Consider the following 26,319-nt stretch of genomic DNA (forward strand, 5'->3'; position numbering starts at 1 on the left):
TGAAGACCCATGCTACACCGTGCTTCCCGACAAAATTTCATTGATTTGTCATTAGAAATATATATTTCACAAGATATAATGACATATTGTTTTGTGATTAATCACTATGCGTTAATTATGTACAATTTGTAACAATGAAAATACATCCTGCTTATCTGATATTTACATGACGATTTATAACAGTAGCAACATTGCAGTTATGAAGTAGCAGCGAAAATAATTTTATGGTTGGGGGTCACCACCACATGAAGGACCTGCATGAAGGGGTTGCGGCATTAGGAAGATTGAGAGAACCTATAGGACCAGGTAGAACAGCCCCTGTGAGGTTCTGAGACTGTGTGTCTTTGTGGGAGTAGAAAGTCCTGTGGGGGTTTCGAATTGCTGACCTCGTGGTTAGCAGCCCAGTACATAACCGCTATGCCATCAGGCTGCAGCTAAAGGAATATAGGAGTCAAATATTCTTTGAATTCAACCTTTTTATCCATGTACAGCAACTTATGCACTACCACAAATACTTCCAAATTAAAGTAGAGGATACATTATTTTACAAATAGTCTCAGACTGGTTACTGTCAGTGAATTTATGAATCTACATTGTCAGCTACCGGTTTGATGCAGGTTTCTTAATTCTTATGACAAATTAAAAGTTTGAATTCTGTAAATATTTCTTCAGTGATGCAATTTTTAAAGTACTTTGTCATTTACTAGTGCATTTGCTTACTTTCAATATTTTATCACCATGCTATTAAGCTTTCTTTTAAGATAATTTTAAAAAAATTAAAAGGGGAAACTTGTTCTTTTCATTCATTGTTCTTCGAAAGACAAATTTCTTTTTTCTTCTTCCAAAGTCAGCTCTTATGAGATGAGTGGCATTGAAAGATAAAAGACTTACTCCAACCGTGTCTTAGCAAAATAAATTAATTTTAGGGCTTATTTTCTACGCAAGTGATAGAAACTTTCAGCCACAGTACAGTTTGTATCCTGTTTCCCCAGAGACATTTCCTGACTGGACTAGACTGTTCAACGCGGCTTCTGCCTCTTGTCTGGCGACGACGCTTTGTGTTACATGCGTTAGCACTTAGGTCTGCCTTTCCTGTAGAGACATGGTCACTAGATTAAGATGTGTAATCCTTGGAAATTTCATCTGGATCCATCCAATACGGAATTCTAAGACTAGATTGAAATGATCACAATAATCCTCTCTGGACTTTCTACTCTTTTTCCCTAACTTCGTGTACCACACTTCCCTTTCTCCCCAGCAGTTGCCCAGAATAGACACCCTGGAGTGAATTGGTCCCCAAATCCTATTTGGCCTGTCAGCCCATCACTATCATCTATCTGCTCCTGCTTTTGTTTGGGGATTGAATTGTCAGCTCTTTCCTGATTTTTCCATGGACTCCTTGGGTCTTTCTGTTTCCAGACTTAACTCCTTTTTCATAGCTGCCCTGAGTGAAATGTTCCTAAACAGCACATATTTCCCTGTACTTCCTGTGGTACAAATGTGGCCTCCTTTGGCTAGATAGCACTGTGGTGAAGTTAAGAGCACTAGGTTTTGGAAATTGACAGTTATGAGCCTGAGTCCTGATTCTACTTTGTAACTAGCTACGGGACTGTGGACAATTCTCTTAAAATGTGTAGTCCTGATTTGTCCATTTGTCAAATGACATGTGGCATGCATTACCCCCTGTGTCTGGCACTTGGGGTGGCAAGCATCAGCGATCTACACAGTGCACCCACTTCCCCTCCCGATACCCCACTAACCCTTCCATGACTCCCGCTACATTGCTACTGTGACTCTAGACATCCTTCCTTCTGCCTGGACTATACACGCTCAATCTTTGCTGCTCCTCATAAACTTGACTTAGGACTTAGCTCTGCCGAGAAGCCTCTAACTCCACCCCATTGGTCTGGACTCTCTTCTTTGACTTTCTGTAACATTATTTGTGTGCTCTGTATAGCTACATTTCCTTTTGATTGTTTTGGTCATTAAATTAATTTACCTGGGGAATACTGATTTTTCATACAATGTGTCAGACTTTGTTCTAGGTGATTAGAGAATAAAGAACAGAATCAAAAACTGACTTTCAGCCACAGTACAATTTGTATCCTGTTTTCACAGAGACTTTTCCTGACAAGACTAGCCTGTCAAACTAGGTTTCTGTTTCTTGTCTTGAGGCATTTTGTTTTATGTGCTTTAGCTCTTAAGTCTTCCTTTCTTGCAGAAAAAATAACCACTGGTTGAAGGTTTGTAAGCCGTTATAAATATTTACAGCCTTCGAATTGATTCTAACTCATCGTGACACTGAAAGACAGAGTAGAATTTTCCCACAGGTTTCCAAGGCTGTAAATATTTACAGATTCAGACTGCCACATCTTTCTTTCCTGGAGAGGCCAGTGGATTTGAACCATCAACCTTTGGGTTAACAACTAAGCAGGAAATGACTACATCACCAGGGCTCCTGTTTAAAGAATGAAAAGAAAACAAAAACACCCCATTGCTATCACAAATCAATTCCCATTCATAGTGACCCTACCGGGCAAAGCAGATCTGCCCAATCGAGTTCTTAAGGCTAAATCTTTTGGGAAGCAGACTTCCACATTGTCCTTCCATCAAGTCATTGGTGGCTTTGAACCCCAAACCTCTCAGCTTGCATCTGAGCACTTACCCACTGCACTATCAGGGCTCCTACAATTAGAGACCCAAACCCAGTATCTGAACCTATGTGCTGATTCCAACTCATAGAATCCTCATATAGAACAGTGTAGAACTACTCCTTAAAATTTCTGAGACTGTAAATCTTCATGGGGGAAGGCTGCCTCATCTTTTCCTGGTGGAGCAGCTGGTGGATTTGAAGGGAGACTTTGCAGTTATCAGCCCAAAGTCCCACCAGGGCTCTGAGTAGAGACAAAAAAAAAGGCACACAATTTTCTGCCAAGATGCTTATATCTAATGACAATAAGCAGGGTTTTATGATGCATGTGTAGACTCACATACATAATATGTTCTCTCTATGTTGTTGTTAACTGCCTTTCAGTTGGTTTGATTCAGAGTGGCCTTATGTAAAACACTAAAGTAGTCCTGTGCCATCCTCACAATTGTTATGTTTATATCTATTGTTTTAGCCACTGTATTAATCCATCTCATTGCAAATATTTCTCGACTACATGTATATACTTTATATATTATTTATATTTCAAAAATATCTATAGAAATATATATATATATGTTTACCAGGTGGTGATAAATTATATGAAAATCAAAGACTGTAAGAAGATAGAGATGGACATTGGGATATAGTAAAGGGCTGATGTTCTGTCTGGAGTAATTAAGGAAGACCTCTATAAATTGAACAAAGAGCAGAGATCAGGATGGTATGACAATGGGCTATGTCTATATCTAGAAGAAGGACTTTATAACTTGAGAAAAGGTATAAAAGTGTGCAAACCCATGAGAAGGGGCTGTGGTGGACATGATCAAAGAACAGACTGGAAGCAGTGTGGCTAGAGTGGAGTGAACTGTTGAAAGGCTAGGTAGAGAGGACTCAGATGGCAGTGTCTCAGACGACAAAGGTTCCGTGTTAAGGACCTTTAACTTTTTAATTAAAAAATAAAATGTTAATCTTTATGAGGATTTTGAGGAGTTGTGTAAGGGGATGTCTTGCAGCTGTGGAAGATATTCTGTGGTGATAAGGAGAAAAATCATTTAGTACAATTATAGAAATAATTAAGAAAGAATATAATGATGGCTTGGAATTAGGTTATAGAAATGCAAGTGGTAACAAATGATCAAGTTTGTGATATATTTTGAAACTTTAGCCAACAATATCTGTGATGGTTTGGATTGGAAATAGTGTGGGAGATACAAAAAAGTGAGAGATATTTCCTAGTTTGGGACTTGAACAACTAGAATCATGGAGTTGCTGTTTATAGAGATGGGGAGGCCTAATTGAGGACTGCCTGGGGACAGCTTGTGTACAATACTCATTTGCTGATTTATTGTGGTAAGTGATGAGCTGCATTATAGTAATAATGAGCCCCCATCACACAGTGGTTTAAGTAAGTTTGCGTTTATTTATCTTTTATAGTATGTCCTAAGGGTGTGGAGGGTTTTGGTGGAGGAGTTCTACGCCATGTGGTTATACAAGAAGCCAGGTTCCTTCCATCTTGTTTCTCAAATACCGCTCAGGTGTCCTCATTGTATTAATGATTGAGTTGGGTCATTGCCAAGTTCATGTTCTATCCTGTGGGAAGGAGGAGAAAGAGAAGTGACAGGGCAAGTCGCTTCACACTCACAGGTACACCCTTTGCCTGTTCACAGCCTCTTGTCCATGTCCAGTTTTTGCTCCAAGAATGGCTTGAAAACAAAATCCATCTAGCAAGGCAGGCCTGTTGCCAGTAAAAAAATTGGTGAGTAGGTCCACTTACCACAAGGAAGTAGGTGCTAATGGATTTCAGGGAGCTCTGCCACATCTGTCTCTCCCCCATAAGCACATTTAAGTGAGTACTTTTATTTTCCACAAGCTGAATATTTAACATAATCCCTGAACAAGCAAATATTCAATACACATTGATTTAATTAATAAATAAGTGAATTAAATAGGGCAAGAATTATTTCGTACTTGATATTATCTTTTCTCTGATGAACTATTAAGATAATTTTCATTTTTCACAAGTCATAATTTTTCATATTTCAGATGATAGTTTATATATCCATATCATTAATAGAGAAAAACTATAGCAAAAACATTATTTTTAAATAGCTGTCTTACATATATTTAGTATCCAGGATGAACAAGTTATGATAAGCTATCATTTATGTGTTTTTAAAGAGTAATTTACCTCACACACTTGCTCCCAAAGGACAATTTTGGAATCCATACTCAATGGCGAAAGAGTTTGAGTCACAACCGTGTGATAAAATTGCAACATGTATTCCAACCTTTCTAAGTCCCCACACTTGACCTCATTCTCTATGTATGCCTAACGATGCTTTCTTCTTAGTGCTACTGAGGTTAAATTTAGGGAAGATACATTGCAGTTCACAGAATATCAAAAGGGTCATAAACAAGCTAACATTTTAAAATTACGATTTAAAATAAAGGCTCTAAACTGAAGATGAGATATCTTAGGAAAACCAATTGTGAAGATAAGAAACTATTTTATAATTGGTAGCTGGGAGAAGACGGAGTTTGCATATTGCATCTCATTTGGACATCTTGATGTTGGACTTCCTATGGTTAAGCTCTCTGCAAGAAACTGCTTATTATTCTCCAGATGCCTCCGCTGAGAAGGCTTGATTCCTCTGCATGCATTTAACATCTTCACGTTCAAAGGGTGGCAAGGTGGGTCAAGCGCTGGGGTGCTAACTGAACGGTCCTTGATTCGCTCACCAGCTGCCCCACGGGCAAAAGAGGCGACAGTCTGCTTCCCTGGGAAACCCAGTGGAGCAGCGCTGCGAGCTGAAAGTGATGTCATGATAGTGGGGTTGGCTCTTTGTTTGGATTGAAGCCTAAACCTTAGTATCGATGCTGCATTGTTACTCAACTAGTGCAATTTTAACTCAAAAGATTACATGAAGACATGCATATTGAGGAACATCTTTAGTCTACCAGACTCCTTGTTAGCAGGTCGGCACATAGGGTTTCATCCTTTCCCAAACACGAGTACTAATTCATTGAATTTCCTTGAATTCTAAATGTACGCCTCCGGACAAAAACTTAAACTTTCTTCTACAGAATCCATATACTCTCCTATACACATGCAAACACACACACACACACACACATATATAAACCTATATTAAGCTCTCTTTAGATCTAGAATAATCTTATTTCTAATGGAAACTGATAACTATGAGAGTTTCCAAAAACCTTAAAGTAGATAGTTATTAAGCATCTAGCTAATTCGGAAAATGACTTACTGTTTGCTCTCAATATATGAAAATTTTATATAAATTTTATAAAAATTTAAAACTTTTTCACATTTAGTCTCTTAAGGATTTTTCAATCCCTTGTTGAAGTTTAATAAGTCAAAGTTTTATGTAATCTTATTATCCCAATTGTTTAAATTTTGAGGAAAAAAATTAGAAGTAAGCAGTGTGTGTAATAGTTTTCATCTTTTAAAAAATGAAAATTTAAATAATAATTGTCAGCAGCCGTGGGTCGCTTGGTGCACATAAGATTTCCAGGAAGAGAAATTCAGAAAACTTTATATAAACCTTCCATTAATGTGGAAACATAACTGCAGTAGCACAAGAGCTAATCTGTTCAGTTAAAAGTAGCCCTAAGGAGATACGAATAAATCTTAAGTTTTTGCTAAAAATGTTTAACTTTCCATATTTTATAATCCATTGTCTATAACAAAAATAAGACTGAGTTTAAAAATCTTCCCTCAAGCATGACAAATATGTTTTTCAATTTATAATACCAAATATATTATTCTCTAGGGCTACCTAGTCATATGACAGAATCGTAAGATTAGAAATTACTTCAAAAATCATAAAATCTTTCTTGAGACTCACTTAAATAATAAATAAATAAAATGAAGGCTGCTGATCCTCAAACTATTCACAGAAATGAATTTCACGAAATCTTGTACTATCAAAGAGTATTTTTCTTTCAACTTAAACTAATCCAACAAAATTTCCTTTTAGAATAAATTATTTTTCACTTGTTCAAAATGGTTTATTAGGTGTCCAGGACATTCATGTCTGGTTTCTAAGGCTAATGGAGAAAGAAGTAGCCTTCAATTATGCGTTTGACTTATGAAGACTTTAAAGTCATAATTTAAATCTCTGCTCTAAAATATCAGAAACAAAAATCCATAATAGTTGACACATGTATCCATCAAATTTAATTTTATATATCCCCTTCAATTTATTTTTAATCATATTGTAGCTTTGGGCTATGTCGTTAACCTTTGGAACTTGTATTATGAACATTGAATTAATAATATCTTTTAAAAGTGATTCTTGTTAGGCTGAACTAATATCACAAATGTGTAATATATAGTTCTCAAGTATATTATGTATATTTTTGAAAAACGTACACTCATTTTTTTAGGAACAGAAATTTAACTGTTTAACTTCTTTCCCATTTGTAAACACGCAAACACACACACACACACACACACACACACACACCATTTCATTACAGTAATAAAAATAGGAGCTCTAACAAAATGATTAATATTTTAATATTGTCTCTCAAGATAGAAAATAATGCCCTGATTTGTTAGGACAAATGTCCTTAGTGTAAATACTAAGGCCAATTTCTAACTATTAATATGATAAACCTAGTGTAGTTTGAGCTACCTGAGGAAAACGGTGTACGCTCATGAAGAACTACTAATGTATAATTACAGAAATGGTACATGAATTTGATGCATTATAATTTTCTGAAGAGCATATGGATTTTACTGTTTATCACTATCATGTATGGATTATACTTGCAAGGCCAATCCCTTTTAGTTCTCAGCCTTCAGATGATCCTTTAAGTTACGGTTTGGCTATAATCGACTCCGAACCTCCGTTTCCGCACACGGGAGCAGCAAGTCGGGGCCATTGTCTCAGCTTGTCTTCAGAGTAGCGTGCTGTGCTGCACCTGTGCAAGGTTTTATTGTAGAATAGATGACGGTTTGTTTTTGGTTTTTCCTGTCAGGGTTTGTGAATTTCAACTCAGTTTAACCCAGCAGTTCTCCACCAGCTACCAGTGATATTGTAAAAAACAAACAAACAACAAAACGTATTTTTTCTAGAACAATTTCTAGATTTCAAGAAGCACCATCAATGTAACAGCAAGGTCAGAGTTAGTATGTATTCATTATACATACTCTAGAGGCAGTGTGATGCCATAATGTACATTTTCTCCTTTAACGCTTTTCATTCATGCTCAAGATCATTGAGTGGGCGTGGCTGCCAAGCAAAGGTTTCTTGGAGACGTCACAGCCGAGGGGAGAGATACGGCAGTGTGTTTCCCTGAAGAGGTCTGGTCCTGGAAACAGGCACAGGGCCATTTTTCTTCTGTCCTGCAGGATGGCCGGGCTCAGCCTCAACTTGGCCGCAGTGAGGTCTTTTAACGAAAGGATGGTTTTTGGTCATTCATGCACATTGCAGTTGAAGATTTAAACGTTCTTTCATTGGTATTCTTCACTTGGCTATATACTAGTTTCCACTAGGAAAACTGTTATGGGTTCTTTCAATGGAAGTTGACACTTATTGCCATCAACCTGGATTTTGTATTTTCTCTTCTCTTTCTTGTCAGGCATGGTACTATTGAAATATTTGCTCTTGCATTCATTCAGATATCTTCACTTTTACCCAGAAAGCGAGAAAACATGAGACTTCATTCCAATCCTTTCCCAGCTCTTAAGGTCCCGGGCTCACCGTCTCTCCTCCTGCAGATTTCTGGGACCTTTAAGAGCACCAAGGACTTTCTCAACATCATCCTGCATTCTGTGGAAAACAACAGCACGCACTAAAAGTCTGCCACCACTACGTTGATTCTGGCTCATAGAGACCGTAGAGCACAGACTCTACCCTCCCCTTTAGGTTTTCCAGGCTGTAAATCTGTTTGGGAGCAGAAGGCCTCATTTTTCTCCCACAGAGAAACTTGTGGACTTGAACTGCTGCCTTTGCAACCTTTGTGCAGCCTACTACGGCACTACCACTCTTGTTCAATGATTCTGAAAGTGTGATCTGCATACTGGCATCTTTGTTATTAGTACCCTCTGAGACCTTATTAGAAATGAAAATCCTTAGAAACTTTAACAGTGACACCCAATAATCTTATGTGCTAACAAGTATGCTGTGCTGGGTGATTCTGATTCTGAGTGATGGATTGTGATATTTAATTTTCTAGCTAGTTTGTGCTATGAGGAACAGAATTTAGGAGTAATTCTATATTTCCAATAGTAAGTACTAAAATTATTTGTTGACTAAACTAAAAAACAGTAAATATAAGATGTTATTTTTAAATGACTATGAGCTAAAATTAGGTTAAATGGATACAAGCTATGACTGCTTATTAGGGTTAGACCATATTTCTTACATTGTCTAATTAAATCATAGCAACAGTTATAAGAAGTAGATGGTAAACTCAGTCCACTAATGAAGCAATTAGACAGACAAGATATAAAACTCACTATCATTGAGTCGTTGTGGTCTCACAGGGACCCTACAGGACAGGGTAGAACTGCCCCTATAGGTTTCCAAGACAGTAATTGTTTACAGGGGTACAGTAAACAATTACTGTACAGGGGTATAGTAAACAATGACTGTAAAAATTGTCAACGCCAGGGAGCAGTTGGTGGATTTGAAACTTGAAAATTGTAGACCAATTTATAACCACTACGCCACCAGGGCTCCATGTATAGATGACTTTATATATCAGAAACATTTACTCAGGAAGGTTTTAGGTCTAGTTCTTTGACACAGCGGAGCCCTGCTGGGCAGTGGTTAAGGGTTTAGTTGTTATCAGAAAGGTAGGCTGTTGTGAACCCATTAGCCACCCTTCTCAAGGAAACTATATCAGCCTGCTTCTGTAACAGTTACAGCCTTGGGAACCCTGGGCGACTTTCTACTCGCACCTAGAGGGTCACGGTGGATCAGAAGGTGTTAGAAGGCAACAGGTTTTATGTCTTAATCACTTTCCCCAACATGTCCAGACATTAAAATTTCAATTCTTGGTGATGGCTGGTCCAATCATAGTATTCAACAAGCAGGCATTATATGTATATATGAGTCATGCATTGTGCTGGGGGTTTTACACTTAGCAACATTAACACTTTTTTAAATGCCAGTAATAAAAACACCTATTTTGTGTTTCTATTGTGAAGAACAAGTCTGACAGACATACAAGTAATAAACAAGACATAATCACAAACTGAACAGTGCAAAGATGTAAAGTTGTAATAGAAATCATGGATTTAATCATAGAAATACATGAGAAGTTGTCATAGCAATAGTGGATTTCGAATGAGTATTAGGGAGCATTTATCGGAAGCAGTGAGATGGATACTGATCCGGGATGACAAATGTCATGGGCTCAGGGAGCAGAAGGGGAGCACTCGTCAGGCATAGAACCTTCATGCAGCATGCCCTGAGGTGTAAGAAATGTGCCCGTGTTGTGAAAGGGAGTGAGATTTCTGACACAGGAAATTTCCAGGTGTGTGACCCCGAGATGACATCCGGAATGTGAGGGAGCAGGCACATCAGCAGAACAGCACCGCCATGCTGCATGTCCTTTCCATTTCGATTTGCTCCTGTTGATACCCCGAGAGACGGTAAAATAGCTGATGAGATAATAAATCAAGGTACATCTGAGTATCATGTTGGGAATCAAAATTTTGTCATAAGCATGACATCAAATAAGCCTATTTTTAAAAAGGAAGGATTAAAAAATAGTAACAGCCCAAGAATTTAGAGTTTGGGCGAGCCATATTTGAGCAGCCCTGTCATTATCCGTACAATAGCATTTACTTCTCCCCTGGCTAGCTTTGCACGAACACCTGAGGTTGTCAAATGGCTTGGTAGCACTTTTGTTCATGATGAATGTATTGAACTATTCCCTAACTAGATTACAGTGGCTCTTTTTTTCTTAGCAAAGCTTGTATTAGATTCCAACACAATCAGACTTATCCTTTGATGTATAGTCCACTGTGTAGATACCGTTGAAACAGTCTGGTTTGAGTCAGTAAGTGAAATGAATGAGTTTACAAGGAGATTAAATTCTGGCAAAAATCTTGCTTTATCCTAAGTAGCTCTTTGGAAGAACACTTTAGTAAGTAAATATGTACATGGTTTAATTGACTTTAAAACCAGAAATCATTTTTTCCTGTTTACAAGCCTTCGTTATTTGTTACTAACACACAACCTAATGATACTAATTGCTGCTAATATTTACAGAATACATAATTGAAGATTAACATAAATATAATATTAACACAAATAAAAGATTAACATGTACAGCCACTTTATTGGAATAGGAGTAGAATGAACGCTAAGACAGTGCTTTCTTGCTGTATTTTTTGATAGGTATGTAGCCTATGCATTCCCTATCAGTTTGCTGTGTGAAAGAGAAGTAACAACTTCTAATAAGCTAATATATTCATGATAAGAATATCACTTAATAAAACTAATTACGGTAATATGATACGAAAATATTTCTTCATGACTTTCACAAAGCAGTTTGAAGACATTTCTGTTTGCGGCATCATTGAGACAGTTTAGCTCAGCTTCACATCCAATATGAAAACAAGTTACCATGATAAAGTGACTCTCACATGTCTTTGTCACACCTTCCTAACTGACATAGGTAAGAAATGGAAATGCTTTTGTGTAGATATAATTTTGGTTGCCTACTTAAAAAATAGATTTACATTTTTTAAATTGCCTCTTAACGCTAGTGGGTGACCACAGAAATCATGCGAATTTTGCCATTGGGATCTCCAACTATCAGTGATCCTATGCACACCAGAGTAAAACTTACTTCACACAGGTTCCCACTGGCTGAATTTTTTTTCAAGGTACCCCTGGAGGGACTCAAACCTGAAGTCCTCGTTTGGCAACAAGGCACAACCAGGGCTCCCACTACAAAATTTTAGGGAAATACTTTTAAATCAAGGATGAGCAATACAACTGGCAAATTATAACTCCATAATATCCATCATATGCTGCATATATTTAACACATAACCATCTTGGGAATAAATGTAACTGCTAAAGCCTTACTTCTGATGTTTCTAATATGACTGTGTTGTGCAAAGGCTTATGGTTTTAGACACATCCGGTGTGCCAGTGTTATTTGTGAAAGACAAATCTGCTACAATAAAAGAACCAATCAAAGGACCCAATTGAAAGCATAACATGTGCAGGGCATTTTACTAGTCAGTAGACAATTTTTAATGCAATTCTTATGGATGTACTTATAAAAATGAACTGCATCCACCTCTTCCAAACATAATGAACAACCAGCTTAAAACTTGCAAACACTTAGTGTACTAGACTGAGAGAGCTTAATGCAGTCAAATGAAGACCACCGATGTTCTACTTCATATTATTGTACTGAAATGTATTTTTACTATGCATGAGTAAATATATTTTGACATTTCCATAAAACACTCAGAGACGCTTTCACTGCAGTTTGCTGAACTGACAATGACTTATATTTAATAGTGTTAAATTTCAATCAAGCAGGGATTTGAATATATAAACTGGTGCTCAGAACTTTGTCTTAAATTCACAATGAGGATACTACAGTGTCACTTGCAAAATCCAGAACTTGTTTAACGTTCAAAAAAGAAAAATCAGTTATTTCCCACTAAACAAGGGAGAGAAAATAACACATTGCCAGAGGTGGAAAAATGGTAAGACTGCACACTGCCAGAGGTGGAAAACTTCCTAGAACAGCCCTGTTGACTTCCAGATTTTGTGGGTTTCACTGAATTATCTGGAAATATGTGGGGGGAAAAACCAAAATGTTGCCTTATGGAGCTTATACTAGTTTTATTCAGTGTCTGTTGCAGGACTAATCTACAAGGCACCTGCTTCCGAATTTTTGCTTTTTAAAAACAAATACCTTACATGGAAAATATACTGTAATAACCATAGGCAAAAAAATTAAGTGACTACCTCACCACCAAGGATCCTGTGTGGAAAGTGCATTTGAGAGTGTTGAGGATGGAAAGGGAAAGGATGGGTGCCTTGTGAAAAAATTCATATCTTTTAAAAAATAAAACAACACCTGCCACATTGAACGACTTCCTGAAAACATTCATGTTTTCTGTTATTATTTTGACTCATCCCTTAAGAACTCTGTGAGCTGAGCACGTACCTGTTCTTTTTGTTTAATTCAAAGTGAAACCATAATAATTGACAAGGTCTGAAGGTGTTATAATCTTCCATCGCCCCGTGGTATTTGAATGTGGATCTTCCATGACTTGTGACATAAAAGCAAATACTGCTGGAATTGACAGTATTGCTCTTGGGCTCTGTCTAAGGGGGGCACTGTTGAAGGGATGGAATCTACCAGCATTCCTCAGATCAGCCTGTGGATACTTATTCTCTGTACATATAAGGGCAGCTTCGCTTATTAGATCGCAGTGCCTGTCTTCTGATTCCTCTTTCCTTTTAACCTCCAGGCTGCCTGGAGGCGTAAGTAGTTAAGTAAACTTCATTTATCTGTGCCATCTGCACCCGACTTCTTTAACACACCTTTGCCATATACCAGTATCTCAAGAACCCCATCTTTGAATTCAAGAAGGCTCGTGCTGAAGCCAGATGTCATATCTGGCAGACAAAGAAACCCAGTTAACATGCATGAAAATTTGAGTACGGTAATTTGTCATATAATTTCCACTTAACGAAACCTAATGATTGGATGTGCTTCTTTTGTAAACAGCGTGCCAAGGAAAATGTGCAGATTTCCTCCTGTTTGCTGATGAAGCTAAGACGTCTACTAAAATGAGTTAGCGTGATTTCAGAATAAATAGGTCTGCACCCAGACACTGATGGGTTGGGGACACCGGGCTCTTTTCTCCGCCAGGAGCAGAGCCCTCCTAGACCAGCTTCTCTTCCACGTGTGCTGGAAGAATTCCGGGCTCTAGTCACGAGGCAGGGAGAGGCATGGAGGAGGTTGCAATGTACTTCTCTATCTTGGAATTTCAGGGAAGTTGGTTTATGCGTGCTTCCCTGGTGGTGTTGACCTTGTATTGCTGTTGTTGTTTGGTCTTGGGCTGGTCTCTTTGGTTGGGTTCTCCAGAGAAGCGGGGGTCCGTGAAGCGACATGCAAAACAACATAAACAATGCCAAAACCTTCTTCCGTTTGCTGAGGAGAGGTTTTGCAAAGATAGTTGACTCTGGTTACAAGTACAGAATATATCTTTTAAATTTATGTATTACTAGTTTGCATTTGAATTTTTCAATTTTAGATGAGGGACTGAAACTGTGTCTTTGAGCACCAAACATACTGGGGGCTACACTAAATAATATTTACTGTGCACCAGCAAGTGTTCGTAGTATATCACATGTAGCATCTCATTTGTCCCTCACAGGGGCTCTGAAAGAGTTCTTTTATACCTATTTCACAGGTAAGAAAACTGAGGTGTGGGTTATTTGGCCCACCATTGCATCTCTTAAAGGGGCAGACAGAGGACTAGAAAACAGGTGTGTGTGACCCTGGGGTCAGTTAATCTCCATGGGAAACTGCCGGAATAAAGGTTGGTTTCAACAATTCTGGCTACCAACCAAAGAACTTGTATATTGAGTTAAAAACCTCTTTAGATGTGGCAAAATCCATACTTTAAATAATACTTTCAGTAAAATGTTTTGTAATTTCAACTTAGTTTTTTCCTGAGGCTCTTAAGGGAAAAAAAAACATTTTCCATCCTATGGGCACCAACAAAATAGAGTACGTTTCTTGTGTAGTACACAAATCCTTCAAGCTACCTAAAAAACAACAAAACACCTCGCTGTTTTGGGGACTGCTAGTGCTCTGGGTCATGCTTTTTGGTGTGGGAGACTCTGAGATACAGAGCGAGAATTTTGCTATGAAAATGCTCCTTCCTGAAACCAGAGTTGGGTCTTGATGCTTTGTACTTAGTTGTATCTGTGTCAAGACAACCAGAGAAGGTCCAGGAATAAGTCTAGTTGATCGTGAACTAGACTTCGTGTCCACGGTTCCGAACGTTGTTTCTCTGCTCCAGACAGCTGTGGCAGTCGGGGGTGGGGTGGGGGGGTGGGTGGGGGGCACGGAGAACGCATCCCTTTAGTATAGGGTGTTTACACCATACTTGGGTCACATCTGTTTGTGGACCATAAAATGGACTCGTCTTCTCACTACCATCTGGGGTTTACTTCTGCCAATATTTATAGCTGATCGCGTGTTTAGGGATCAGAAGTGCACTGGGATTTGGCCGATGGACTAGATCTAGGAAGGCAGTCCATCTTCACGAGCATTTCAACCGTCAGGAAGGGAGCAAGGGGTCTAGTGTCTCTGGGGTAATGTGTGGTCATTAAAGCCCTTGATTTCCAGACAGCCACAAGAAGAGTGGTGTTCATCCTTAGCTAGAACCTCTTACACTTTTTAAATTAATGTAAATACTTTAAAAGAGAACTAGGCTCAAAGCAAATATCATTTGCTAATTTACCAAAACTTTTGTTTGAATTAATAAAATTTAAGAGCATAGTTCCAGTGGAAAGTATAAGGATTATCTCAGAGCAGTAGACTAAGAGAAGGTTCCTCCAATATCGATTGCTCGCTTAAATCTGATTTTCATAATACTTTGAAATCCTGCTCTCTACCCGTTTTTTGATCAGGGTCCATCTATTGAGATCCCAATGAAAGTGTTCTGATATCCTGGCAAAGGAGGCAGTGACTCATGGCAAAAGACGCCATTTAACCTGCAGTAGAATTCCTTCTTCTGTTTCTAAATTTCCTTCTTCTTAGGATGCTCCAGGAGAATAGGGATCAAGTGTTGTATCTTGGATGACTGCTTGCCAGCTTGTAAGACCCCAGACATGATTTTTTGATTTAGTGGTAAAACAGAAACTTTAAAAAACCAATATTAAGCAGTTGACTGGATTGTACCATGAAACTAAGACTTAGACCTAGGTTCAGCAAACTGGCTGAAGAGCCATGTGTGCTCTTGCAGTACATCCATATGGCTATGAAGTAAAATTGGGGGGGAAAACAAAGTATACCATTTGGAAAATAGTTATTTCATTTTGCGTAAGATTATATGGCTTTCAAATCATTTTTATTTGTGTGTGTGTGTGTGTATGTGAGGGACAAGATCGGCTCTTTGGTCTCAAAAGTTCGCCAACTCCTTGTCCTAGACCAGTGAAATAAATCCTATCTGGTGTTCGGTTGTACCTGAGTATAATCAATTAGGTCTTTCTAAATTTTGTATAAACAGGTCTTTCTAAATTTTCTTTTTGATTTTGTTGTCACTGTTGCATATTATATGTAACCTAACCTGTACCAGTTTACCTTTTTTCTGATATACAGAGTAGCAAATCATTATTAAAGTTCTGTGTAATCCTTACACCTAATGAGTGCCAATTCAGTAACACTCTTGACTTCACTTGATCCCTCCTCCAGTGAATGGGCAGCTCTTGGAAGAGAGGCTTGAACATAGGCCAAATTCTTGTAGGAGGACAGGCAAATTGCAATCATTTTATTAGTTTTGTATTGATCACAAAGAAGGGAATAAGTGAGCTGCTTTTATAGAACATAATCTGAGAAAGATGAAAGACTAATAACATTTTCTCTAGTTTTCTTCCTTAATTTATTACTAGATGGATCATGAACTCTGTTGACATTTTGTTAGAGATAACGCCAACCAACAACTAATAACAACAGCAATAATCACTGCTTCATAAGTAATGAATCCATACGATCCTGCAAAATCTAATGTAGTGGGTTGTGAAAAAACATAGACAAACGCTACATAAAATGATTCATTACTGAGTGAAATGAATCACTTTGCTTTTCCCTGACATAAGCTGTTCTATATTAAACTTTGCCGTTTCAAGCCTTGCTAGTTAGCTAATATTCTGAATCCCGCCCCTTGGAGCTTATCTTCTGCATTTTTCTTGCTATTACTACGGTTACCATTTTCTATCATGTAATAGCTTCCATTTATTGCTTATTACCACATTTGATCCTATGAGATCCCACTGGATTAAGTCATATTATGATCTGTATTTCAAAAACGAGAAAGCATCAACCAAGAGAGACAAAACAACGCGTCCATGCTCAGGAAGTTCTGGCATGGCAAGACATGGACGAAGCTTTGCCTTTTATTTTTGTCTGTTTGCTTAGGTTTATATCAATCTGGACACTGTGCCCTGGTCAGCCATGTGAATAGACACACACGTGTGTTAGTGATACTGAGTTGCTTGCAGAGCAGAACAAAATGTTGCCTGCCCTCCCGCCCTCTTCATAATGGTTGCTATCTTTAAGTCTCCTGTTGTGTTTTGGGGTCAATCCATTTCGACAATGGTTTTCCTCATTCCTCTACTCTATTGAACAGGATGTCCTTTCCTGTGATTTGTCCAAAGTAACAAACGGAAGTCTCACCATATTTGCTTCTAAGGAGCTTTCCTGTTGTAGTTCTTCAAAGTCTGACTAATGCGTTCTTCAGTATTCTTCTTCGTCACCACAGCTCAAACGCGGCAAGTCTGCTTCTGCTTCCCGTTTTCATTGCCCGACTTTGACATGTCTATGCGGTGACTGGAAAAACCTGCGTTGGCTCAGGCACACTGAAGTGATCAAAGTGATTTTTTGCTTTTTAAAACACTAAGGAGGCCTTTTAACAAATCTACTTTTATGGTCTGGATACCAATTCTAGGCTTGCCCATGCTTGCCTAATTTTCCAGTTCGGGGCTAGCAAATTTGTAGTGTGACTTGCCATTACTTGTTGAGCCCCTGCCCTTGCTGGACAGAGTCCACCATAGAAATCCTTTTCAAGGAGCCAGATTACAACTCCGATTTCTTTAGCCCTTCACTCTAGGCAGGCAATACTCATGTATGGACATTGTCTTCCCAGTTAAAGTCTCTTTGCTATTTCTGTAATAACATTTGAAAATTTTTGGACTCAGACGTTCCTTCTGACAAAAAAAATGCACTGCGTGTTTTTTTTGTATCTCCTCTCCAGCATCAAACTTTTAGGACGTCTTTACCTTTTCAAAGATCTTGACTTTTCAACAGTAACTCTAAGCAAGCATTCTTCATGAAGTTGTGGATTCTTTAACTATAAGTCCCTCCCCACCCTTTGTTTTGGATTATGGTGGTAAAATTACATACACCAAAACGTTTTCTAACTCAGGCGCCACGTTTACAGTTCAGGGACACTGACTGCATTATCCGTGTTGGGTCAGCACGGTCCCTGTCATTTCCCCAAACATTTCACCTCATTAGCATCAACTCTCAAACATCACCTCTCCTTTGCCCCCTTCTTCCTACCCTAGGTCACCATTAATGATCCGTACTTTCTGTATGTTTAGTTGCTTCATGCAGTATGTGCCCTTTGTTGAATGTCTTGTCTTGCTAAGCATATTTTCAAAGTCAATCCATGCTGTGGCATGTGAGAAGTTTATATCTTTATGGCTATTGAGGTAGTTAGTTTGTTGTGCCAACCTGGCCGATAAACACAGATGGGGTAAATTAAAGGGCGGAGGGATAAAAGGCTCAGTGAGCCTCGCCTTTCTAGTTCTCGGGTCTCTTGTTTTCTGATGGTCGGACCAGGGTGCAGCTGCCTTAGCCAATTCCCTGCTTTAGCTGGCAAGGCTGACTTCCTGCAAGAAGTCCCTGAGGAGAAGTCACATGGACCTACCCTGATGCAACCCTGGGTTCTGGAGCACCCGTGTGGAGACCCCTGCCAGTGATGAGATATTTACACATTCACTGACTCTGCTTTCCTCCTGCAGTTGGCATCATTGCGTCTGTTTTGTGAGATGGAGGAGGACTTTGTGGATTGGTGTCAGACATATGGGTTAATGGGTTAATGTTGGACTTGTGGGCTTGGGCAGCACTGGGTTGGGATGTTTTCTTGATGCATACTTAACCTTATATAAAACTCTTATACATGAGCTTCTGTGGATTTGTGTCTCTAAAGTACTCAGACTAACACAGCTATGTAATACTGGATCATATATGTAAACCACATTTGGTTTATCCTTTCTTCTGTTAATGAGCATTGGGTTGTTTCCACCTTTTGGCTATGGTGAGAAATACTTCAGTGAACAGTAGTGTTCAGGTATCTGTTAATGCCCCGCATCACTTCTAGGTATAGCCTAGGGTTAGGGTTAGGGTTAGGGTTAGGATTACTAGTTTCAATTAGGTTTGGGATTACTAGGTTACATTTATTTTTCTTAATTCTTATTTATTCATAGCATAAAAATTGATTCATATTTAGACTTTTTCTTAATTAACTGCTCCGATTGAAAAAATTTTCCTCTCACCATATTTGATTAAACTATCAGAATATGTTGGCTTTTTTAGGATAAAATTAAAATATTTAGTAAATTTATATACCAGTAAGAATTATAGAAGCTATATAGCATTCTCCTACTGTAGCCATGGTGATTTAAAGGTGATGAGCAGGTGGGATGATAACCTACACAACTCACAGGTGCCTCACAGGTCACCTAGCAGTGCCTGGGATGAAGCTAATGAGGAATTTTCTGTTTTAATTTTAAGACAAATAGCTACAATATATGCTTGAATATAAGCCGAGGAAAAATTTCATTAAAAATGTGCTGAAAAACTTGGCTTATACAGGAGAATATACAATAGATTAAAAAAAATTTCATCATCAAATCATGCTTTTAATTTTGTATGTTGACTCTTAATTTCAGACTAATGAAACAATCTCTCTTAGGTAATACCATAGGTTTTAATTTCATTTTTTTATTAAAAATTAATAGTTGTATTCACAGAAATCACATATTATACAATTCAATAGTTTATACATATTAAAAAGGATTGTTCAGTAATCACAGTCAATTTTGGAACACTTTAGTCTTTCTTGTACTTGTTATTAGCTCCTCATGTCCCCCCAACCTCCCCTGCTGTAACGCCAATAAACTATTAATCTGGCTACTATCTCTATAGATTTACCTATTCATGGATTACATATAACGAAAAATGATACAAGGCATTCTTCATATTAATTTGTACAACTCTTTGCCAGGTCTTTTCTGAAAGTTCATAGTAAAGAAAACACTGCTTGCTGCTAACCTCCACCAGGTCAAGGGATTGATGTTATTAGGTTTGCCACTTTTTCACACAGAAATGCCACTCGAGCAGTTCCATCCCGTGGGACAAACCACCTGCTGGGAGGTCTATAAGAGAGAGAGAGAGAGAGGCAGGCCAATTGATCCCTCACTGCCCAGAGATTTCCAGTCCCTTTGTTTCTGCATTCAGATAACTGACTTTACATGGCAGCTTCAACACTCAAAAATTGATTTTCAGAATGACAAGACTTCACATTATCAAGTGGGGATTTGACAACTGATCAGCATCTTTCATGACAAGCAAGTGTCACAGAAAGTTAAGCCTGCAGACCTGTGTTGTGTTGGATCCTGGCTCTGCCATTTTGCAAATAATATGTCCTATTTTACCTTTTTAGGTTTAAGTGGTGGCGTAGTGTGTTAAGCGTCAAACTGCTAACCACAAGGTCAGCAGTTCAAAATCTCCAGCTGCTTCACGAGAGCAAGATGAGACGCTCCACTCCCCTAAAGAGTTACCGTATCGAATCTTATAAGGGCAGTTTTACCCTGTCCTGTAGGGTCACTGTAAGTTGCAATCGACTCGATGGCAGTGAGTTCAAGTTTTAGGGTATGACGAAACTACTTCAACCAGCTGTCAATCAAAAAGTCCTTAATTAGGAACACAGCCTTCAAAAGTATGTAGATCTATATGGAAGATATATTGAGAAATAACAACTTCGTTTTTGATAAGTTTCCCTTATTTTGTAGGAATGCTTTTTGATTGAGCTTCATATTTCATCTTTGAATATAAATTAGCATGATATAAAAATTTAAAGTCTTTTTACATTCCATTACCTATGAAACCCACTTATTTATATACTGGTCTATAGTCTTTGAATATTTTCTCATGTGTGCTTAAGTATAAACATGTCTTTAAAAACGACTTTATAATATGCTAATTTTTAATTTAATATTTAATTTTAACTGCAATTTATTCATCTTTCTAAATCTTCAAATAATGTTTTATAAAGTAAATTTTATGCTGACATTATATGCCATGTTATCAATACTATGCAATTTATTTAATTAATCTGATAGCGTTGGATAGTTGGCATTTAATTCATTTATTTTATCTTTCTTGTTTAATAGACAATATTACACATTACTCTTCAATGAGTACTTTTTATACTCACAGAATTGTGTACATCTTGAGTCATATACAGGTATTTTGGATGAATACCTCTCTATATATGCTTTTTTGATCAAGGAACGTAAGCATTTTAATGCATTAATTAAAATGAATGTATTTAGGAAATATATTGATGGAATTCCAAAATGAAAATTCCAAAAGAACAAAAGGCAAAATGCCTTCCTCTATAAACAAGTGTCTTTTCCCTACTCTGTCATCATCAACCTGGATCCACTCAGCTAGCCCATTGCTCCCACTGCTTTCCCTCCAGTAGTTCTGCTGCAATCTCCCAAAGACTTGGTTAGGCGTCGTATTCATCTCACAGAAATGAAGACATGTAAAACACATGTCCTGCTATGTTCTTTCAAAAGTACATATTAGAGATGTAGAGTGGGTTCACATTCTCAGTCACAGCCGCATACTTTAAGGTAGTTTCTTCTTTTATTATGGTCAAACAATGGTGTAATAAATAACTCTGTTCACATACATTCTTTTCACTTTTCGAGTGCATCTGTTTACATCCATTTATGGAAGTGGAATTAACCATCGATAATTAAAGAGTATATGGTTTTAGCAATTTGAGAAATAATAATAATTGCTAGCCTTAGAGATTTTACCAATTTGACTTTACAGCAGCACTGATTGGGTACCCTTTCTCCCTTCGATCCTTGACCCAATGTATACTATCAGATTTTTAATTCTGTAGGCGATATGAAAACCTGATAGATTTAATTTGTATTTCTCTTGTTATAAGTGAGGTTAAGAACCTTATTTTTGGGACCATCAGCACTGAGTTGGAACTGACTGGAAGGCACCTGATATTGGCACTTACAGTTTTGTTTGATAATATTGCCATTGCTTTTGCCATGAAGACTAATCAAACACTTTGTATTTTTAATAGTTGAATTTATCAATCTTTTAATTTATGAATTTTGCATTTGGGGTTATTGTTACAAAGGCCCTTCTCACTCTGAGATCACCTTTCCCCTGTTCATTTTACCCTTTTTTATGATGATCATAATGCCTTACTCCTTTTTCTTTTCATTACACTTTGTTCCATTTGGATATTGTACTGGTGTGAGGCACAAGCGTCTATCTCATGTTACATTGATTTGTCTCAGTTCCATAGCTGTGATAGCGTCATTGCCTCTACTGGTCTGAAATCCTACTCCATCATAGGCCCAATTCAAATGTATATTTGGATCTATGTCTGCAACTTTTTTTCCCTGTTCCATTTTTCTATGTGTCTGAGCCACATTTCATTTATTACTAATGACTTAATACATATTAATATTGGGTAGAGTCCCTGCTTCTTTTCAATTCTAGAATGTGACTAGAGATTTCTCTCTCATTTTTGCTCCTTATAAATTATTAATTGGGTTGTGTAATCGCCATGTTAGGTTTTTGGTTTTGTTCCAACCCTGTTAGAACTGTTACTATGCGTAAGATGGACCTTATGGAGGGGCGTCCACTATGGTGACGTGAGCCCAGTAGACCCTGTGAGAGTGGACCTTTTGGGTTCTTCCTTTGCTGATGGACATGGCTCAAATTAAAGAGAACCAGCTGCAGAAAGGTTCTAATGATTGAAACTTGGGAAGTACGAAGTATGGATTTGGGAAAACTAGAAGTGGTCAAAAGGAAATGGCCCACACAGGGATCAATCTTCTTGGCATTACTGAGCTGAAATGGACTGGTATTGGCCATTTTCAATCAGAAAATCTTATGATTTCCTATGCTGAAATAGCACAATCAAGAGGACTGGCCTGGCATTCATTGTCAGAAAGGATCTTGCTAAATCCGTCCTGAAGGACAACACTATCTGTGATCAGATCATATCTATCTCTTTTGAAGGAAATCCAATCAATGCAACTATTATTCAAATTTATGCACCAACAACAAAAGTTAGTGATGAAGAAATTGAAGAATTCTACCAACAATTCAGTTGGAAATTGTTCAAACAAGCCATTGATAATTCTTGGTGATTGGAATGCAAAGGTTGGAAACAGGAAGGAATAGTAGTTGGGAAGTAAGGCCTGGGTGAGAGAAGTGGAGCTGGAGAGCTCATGACAGTAGTTTGCAAAACCAACTTGTTTGTAGCAAAGACCTTAAGCCACGATGGAGCAGCTCAATAGCAGTAGCTAAAACCTGATCAGGAGCTGCCCCGATGGCTCATATGTAAATTCAGGAAAAAGCTGAAGAAAATGAAAACAAGTTCACAAAAATCAAAATAGGACCTTGAGTCTATCCCACCTGAATTAGGAGAACAACTCAAGAACAGATTTTATGACAAGACACCTGATGAGCTGTGGGAGGACATCCAGACTACCATTGATGAAGAAAACAAGAGGTCCCGCAAAAGACAGGAAAGAAAGAAAAGATCAAAGTGGATCTCGGAAGAGACTCTGAAACGCGCTGTTAATCCCAGAGTAGCTAAATAAAAATGAAAAGTCAAGATGATAAAAAGAAGATTTCAAAGGGTGGCTCGAGAAGACAAAGCCAAATATTATAATGAAATGTGAAAGGACCTAGAATTAGATAAACAAGAAGGGGAACACATTCAGCATATCTGAAACTGAAAAAAAAATTCAAGATTCAAATTGCAATTTTGAAAGATTGTATAGGAAAGATATTGAATGGTGCAGGAATAATCAAGAGAAGATGAAAAGAATATACAGAGTCATTGTATTAGAAAGAACTATAGTCCCCCATTTCAGAAGTATAGCATCAGAGCCAGAACCAGTGGTGCTGAAGAAAGAAACTCAGGCTGCACTGAATGCATTAGCCAAAAACAAGGCTCCAGGAATTGATGGATTACCTGCTGAAATGTTCTGGAACCTGAAGAAGCACTGGAAGCACTCCCTCATTTATGCCAGGAATTTTGGAAAATAGTTACCTGGCCAACTGACTGGAAGAGATCCATATTTGTGCCCATTCCAAAGAAAAGTAACCCAACAGAATGCTCAGACTATGGAACGACATCACTGACAGTAAACTTTGAATTAAGATCACCCCACAATGGTCACAGCAGCACCTTGACAGGGAACTGCCAGCAGTTCAGGCCAGATTCAGAAGAGGATGTGACACAGGGATATCATTGCTGGTGTCACATGGGATTTGGGCCCAAAGCAGAGAATACCTGATGTTTAAAAAAAGATGTTTACTTGTATTTTGTTGACTATGCAAAGGCATTCAACTGTGTGGACCATGAAAACTGTGGATAACCTTGAGAAGATTGGGGATACCAGAACAATTCATTGTTCATTCAGAACTTGTACATGGATCAAGGGAATACAGCATGGTTTAAAATCAGGAAAGATGTGCATCAGGGTTGTATCCTCTCACCATATTTGTTCAGTCTATCAGCTGAGCAAATCATCAGAGCAGCTGGGTTATATGAAGATGACGGAATCAGGTTTGGAGACAGGTCTATTATCAACCGATGGTAGGCAGGTGACACAATCTTGCTTGATTAAAGTGAAGAGAAATTAAGATACTTGTTAATCATGACAGATTGTAACCTTCAGTATTGATTGAAGTCATTATAAGGAAGACCAAAAATCTCACAAGTAGGCAAACAGGTAACATCATGATAAATGGAGAAAATGTTGGGGTTGTCAAGGATTTTGTCTTGCTTGGATCCACAATCAATGCTCTTGGAAGCAGCATTCAAGAGATCAAAAGACGAAATGCATGAGGGAGATCAGCTGCATATGACCTCTTTAGAGTATTGAAGAGCAGGGATGTTAATTTGAGGACTAAGGTGCGCCTGACCCAAGCCATGGCATTTTCAATTGCGTCGTATCCATGTGGAAGTTGTTCATTGTATAAGGCAGACCATAGAAGAAGCAATGGGTTTGAATTGTGCAGGAAAAGAATGTTGAAAGTACCATGGACTGCTTAAAGAACAAGCAGCTCTGTCTTGAAAGAAGTAAGGGCACTGTGCTCCTTAGAGGCAAGGATGGCAAGGGTTAGTTATACATACTTTGGACATGCCATTAGGAAAGACCAGTCCCTGGAGAAGGACATCATGTTTGGTAAAGTGGAAGGTCTGCAAAAAAAGAGGAAGGCCCTGGATGAGATGGATTGACACAATGGTTGCATCAATGGGCTCAGGCAAAGGAACAATTGCGAGGATGGCACTGGACTGCAGGGTTTCAGTCTATGGGGCAGAGCCGACTCGAAGGCACCTAACAACAATAGAATTCGTACTGTCATCACCTTAACTTCTATAAATTATTAGGAGAATTGATACGTAGGGCCATCCTGTTCCAGAACATGGCTTCTTTCCTTAGGACTAAGCCCTCTGTCGCACTTTTCATAGTGCTCTCTTTGATAGCTCTTAAACAACACGTGCCATATTTATTGCTATGCTTAAATGTTTCCTGTTGGTTTTGTAAATGATTTTTTCAGTATATTTTAGTTCTTTGGTTTGCAAAAATATTTGTGGAACCTATTGATATTTATATATTCACATTGTTCTCCTGTTTATTACAGGATCCTGCAATTGTTTGTAGTGATTATTCCATTGCTTTTCCTGGTTTTCCCTGCTACCACTCATATTGTTTAAAATTATGTATAGTTTTGCCTCTTCCTCGCCTATCTTTAAAACTCCCATTTTGATCTCTTGCATAAATATGGTGTTCTACAGGTCTCATCCTTCATGGTGCTGACTCCAGTACTTCTTTATTAAATACAAAGAAAAAATTCAGTTTATTCATTTTTTAATTGAGAGCTTTTTTATTTTTAATAAAGAAAGATTGCTGAATCTATCAAAGGTCTTTTTGGAGCTATGGGGATGATAGTATGATTTTTATCCTGTGATTCAGATACTGTATAAGCTTTGTTATGTTTTAATGCTGCTGAACTGTTTCCTAATACTTCACTTAGAATTTCTGTATATGTTTTCTTAAGTGAAATCAGTTCGTGTGGGCAAGTGAGCCTGAACATGCAGATATGCAGCTAAGACTTAGCCAGTTTGGGATACAGTATTTTGGCCACATTGAAAGCTACCTTCTTTTTTCTGTGCTTTGAAACACTCAACAGCTTCCAAAACATTATTGAAGAATTTACTAGAAATCTCTGTAAACATTTTGGCTTGCTCCCCCCACCCCATGGTGGTAAGTTTTCAGTAACGTTGCACCTTTAATGTAACTTAATCTGCTTCTTACATTTCTTTTAATCACTTTTGTTAAATTGTATATATTTTTTTGCTTAGTTACCCAAATAATTTTTTCTGGGTCTTTAAACTGGCATATATAACACACTTTTTTTTCCCCTCAGTGAGGACTATTTTTATATGTAATACAAGATATATCTTATTTCTAATTTTCCCTTGAATTATATCCTTATGTATCTTCTTTTCTTCTGTATTTTTCATTTTCTTCCAGGAAATTAGATATATGAGATCATCTTTCTAACCTA

At 38.0% G+C, this 26,319-nt stretch overlaps 1 protein-coding gene across 2 annotated transcripts in view; it reads left to right on the forward strand.

The window, feature by feature from the left end:
• PRKG1 (protein kinase cGMP-dependent 1) overlaps positions 1-26,319 on the forward strand; it is a 1,384,334-nt gene that overhangs the window by 223,227 nt on the left and 1,134,788 nt on the right. The gene's annotated exons all lie outside the window — the stretch shown is intronic.

This window comes from Echinops telfairi, unplaced genomic scaffold (assembly GCF_000313985.2).
Source record: "Echinops telfairi isolate 266 unplaced genomic scaffold, ASM31398v2 ScPeMD7_70;HRSCAF=299, whole genome shotgun sequence".
In the NCBI taxonomy this organism is placed as follows: domain Eukaryota; kingdom Metazoa; phylum Chordata; class Mammalia; order Afrosoricida; family Tenrecidae; genus Echinops; species Echinops telfairi.